This window comes from Syngnathus scovelli, unplaced genomic scaffold (genome assembly GCF_024217435.2).
Source record: "Syngnathus scovelli strain Florida unplaced genomic scaffold, RoL_Ssco_1.2 HiC_scaffold_303, whole genome shotgun sequence".
Taxonomy (NCBI): Eukaryota; Metazoa; Chordata; class Actinopteri; order Syngnathiformes; family Syngnathidae; genus Syngnathus; species Syngnathus scovelli.
The window spans coordinates 16,798-20,000 of NW_026061395.1; positions in this window are offsets into that span (position 1 = coordinate 16,798).

Below are 3,203 nucleotides of genomic sequence, written 5' to 3' on the forward strand. Positions count from 1 at the left end.
CACGGAGGATCCGCCGGCTGGTCCGCGGGCCGATTAGGGTCCCGCGAGTGAGCGGTGGCGGTCCGGAATCCAGGCCGGCCAGGAGGCACCGCCAGGCGGATAGGCTTTCACGGAGGTCCCGCCGGCTGGTCCGCGGGCCGATTAGGGTCCCGCGATGTGAGCGGTGGCGGTCCGGAATCCAGGCCGGCCCGGAGCCACCGCCAGGCGGATAGGCTTTCACGGAGGAGCCGCCGGCTGGTCCGCGGGCCGTTTAGGGTCCCGCGAGTGAGCGGTCGCGGTCCGGAATCCAGGCCGGCCAGGAGGCACCGCCAGGCGGATAGGCTTTCACGGAGGACCCGCCGGCTGGTCCGCGGGCCGTTTAGGCTCCCGTAAGTTAGCGGTCGCGGTCCGGAATACAGGCCGTCCAGGAGGCACTGCCAGGCGGATACACTCTCTAACGAGCCCCGCCGGCTGGTCCGCCGGGGGAAGTGCGCCCTCTGGCGGACACGCCGTTGTAAATGAATGGGGTTTGGCACTTAGTGCATTTTTCGACCAGCGGCAACGCAGGCTGACGGGCGGCCGCTTCCACGGGCCGGTACTACTCTACGGAGGCGCTAGCCGCCTCCGGTGGGGGCCGTGTGATCTCGCTGGATGCCCGAGGACCTTCCGCGAGGCCCGGCCGCAGCTTTTACGCGCGCCCGGTCCTATTACCTGGTGGAAGCTGGAGGCCGGGGCTCCGCAGCTCGCCGCCCGGGGACCTTCCGCGAGGCCCGGCCGCAGCTTTTACGCACCACCGCTGCTATTCTCTGGCTCCGGCTTCGTCCCGGAGGGTGCTTGGGGAACGGCGGCGCACACCGCGAACGGCCGGTGGCGGTCGGCTGGTGGCGGTCGGCTGGTGGCTGTCGGCTGGTGGCGGTCGGGGGTGGCGCTTGGGGATGGCGCTTGGGGATGGTGGCTGTCGGCTGGTGGCGGTCGGCTGGTGGCGGTCGGCTGGTGGCGGTCGGCTGGTGGCGGTCGGGGGTGGCGCTTGGGGATGGCGCTTGGGGATGGTGGCTGTCGGCTGGTGGCGGTCGGCTGGTGGCGGTCGGGGGGTGGCGGTCGGGGATGGCGCTTGGGGATGGTGGCTGTCGCCTTGTGGCGGTCGGCTGGTGGCGGTCGCCTTGTGGCGGTCGCCTTGTGGCGGTCGGGGATGGCGCTTGGGGATGGTGGCTGTCGCCTTGTGGCGGTCGGCTGGTGGCGGTCGCCTTGTGGCGGTCGCCTTGTGGCGGTCGGGGATGGCGCTTGGGGATGGTGGCTGTCGCCTTGTGGCGGTCGGCTGGTGGCGGTCGGCTGGTGGCGGTCGGGGGGTGGCGGTCGGGGATGGCGCTTGGGGATGGTGGCTGTCGCCTTGTGGCGGTCGGGGGGTGGCGGTCGGGGATGGCGCTTGGGGATGGTGGCTGTCGCCTTGTGGCGGTCGGCTGGTGGCGGTCGGCTGGTGGCGGTCGGCTGGTGGCGGTCGGGGGGTGGCGGTCGGGGGTGGCGCTTGGGGATGGTGGCTGTCGCCTTGTGGCGGTCGGCTGGTGGCGGTCGCCTTGTGGCGGTCGGGGGGCGGCGGTCGGGGGTGGCGCTTGGGGATGGTGGCTGTCGGCTGGTGGCGGTCGGCTGGTGGCGGTCGGCTGGTGGCGGTCGGCTGGTGGCGGTCGGGGGTGGCGCTTGGGGATGGCGCTTGGGGATGGTGGCTGTCGCCTTGTGGCGGTCGGCTGGTGGCGGTCGCCTTGTGGCGGTCGGGGATGGCGCTTGGGGATGGTGGCTGTCGCCTTGTGGCGGTCGCCTTGTGGCGGTCGCCTTGTGGCGGTCGGGGATGGCGCTTGGGGATGGTGGCTGTCGCCTTGTGGCGGTCGGCGGTGGTGGTTTGGGACCGGCGTCCGGCGCAAAGTGCGTGTTGCGCGGGCCGGAGAAAATTTAGGCCAGGGGCCCGCCGCTGGAGAAATTTTTAGGTACCAGGGGTGGATTTTTTTTGTCACCGCAGGAGGGGGACGTTGCCTCCGTCCGTGTCCGACGGAAAGTGCGTGTTGCGCGGGCCGGAGAAAGTTTAGGCCAGGGGCCCGCCGCTGGAGAAATTTTTAGGTACCAGGGGTGGATTTTTTTTGTCACCGCAGGAGGGGGACGTTGCCTCCGTCGGTGTCCGGCGGAAAGTGCGTGTTGCGCGGCCCGGAGAAAGTTTAGGCCCGGGGCCCGCCGCTGGAGGAATTTTTAGGTACCAGGAGCGGATGTACTTACTTCCACAGCGCCCGCGCGCTCCCGGCCGGTGTCCGAGGATGCTGCCTCATCCCCGGACGCGCCTCTTACGCACGCCCGCTGTCATCCTCCGGAGACTGAGTTCCACTTAGTGGAGGCTACGTTCCACTTGGGGGAGGCTGCCTACTCCCGGCTGACGCCCGAGGATGCTGCCTCATCCCCGGACGCGCCTCTTACGCACGCCCGGTGTCATCCTCCGATCACTAAGTTCCACTTGGAGGTTCACAAGACGGGCGCGGACGCACACCCACGCCCGGCCAGAGTGACCGAGAGGCGGACATACGTTATCTTACGCACGCCCGCTGACATCCTCCGACGACTAAGTTCCGCTTGCGGGAGGCTGCCTCCTCCCGCCCGCCGCCCGGGGATGCTGCCTCATCCCCGGACGAGCCTCTTACGCACGCCCGCTGTCATCATCCAACAACTAAGTTCCGCTTGCGGGAGGCTGCCTCCTCCCGCCCGCCGCCCGGGGATGCTGCCTCATCCCCGGACGAGCCTCTTACGCACGCCCGCTGTCATCCTCCAACAACTAAGTTCCGCTTGCGGGAGGCTGCCTCCTCCCGCCCGCCGCCCGGGGATGCTGCCTCATCCCCGGACGAGCCTCTTACGCACGCCCGCTGTCATCCTCCAACAACTAAGTTCCACTTGCGGGAGGCTGCCTCCTCCCGCCCGCCGCCCGGGGATGCTGCCTCATCCCCGGGCGAGCCTATTACGCACGCCCGCTGTCATCCTCCAACAACTAAGTTCCACTTGCGGGAGGCTGCCTCCTCCCGCCCGCCGCCCGGGGATGAGGCAGCATCCCCGGGCGAGCCTCTTACGCACGCCCGCTGTCATCCTCCAACGACTAAGTTCCACCTGCGGGAGGCTGCCTCCTCCCGCCCGCCGCCCGGGGATGCTGCCTCATCCCCGGGCGAGCCTCTTACGCACGCCCGCTGTCATCCTCCAAC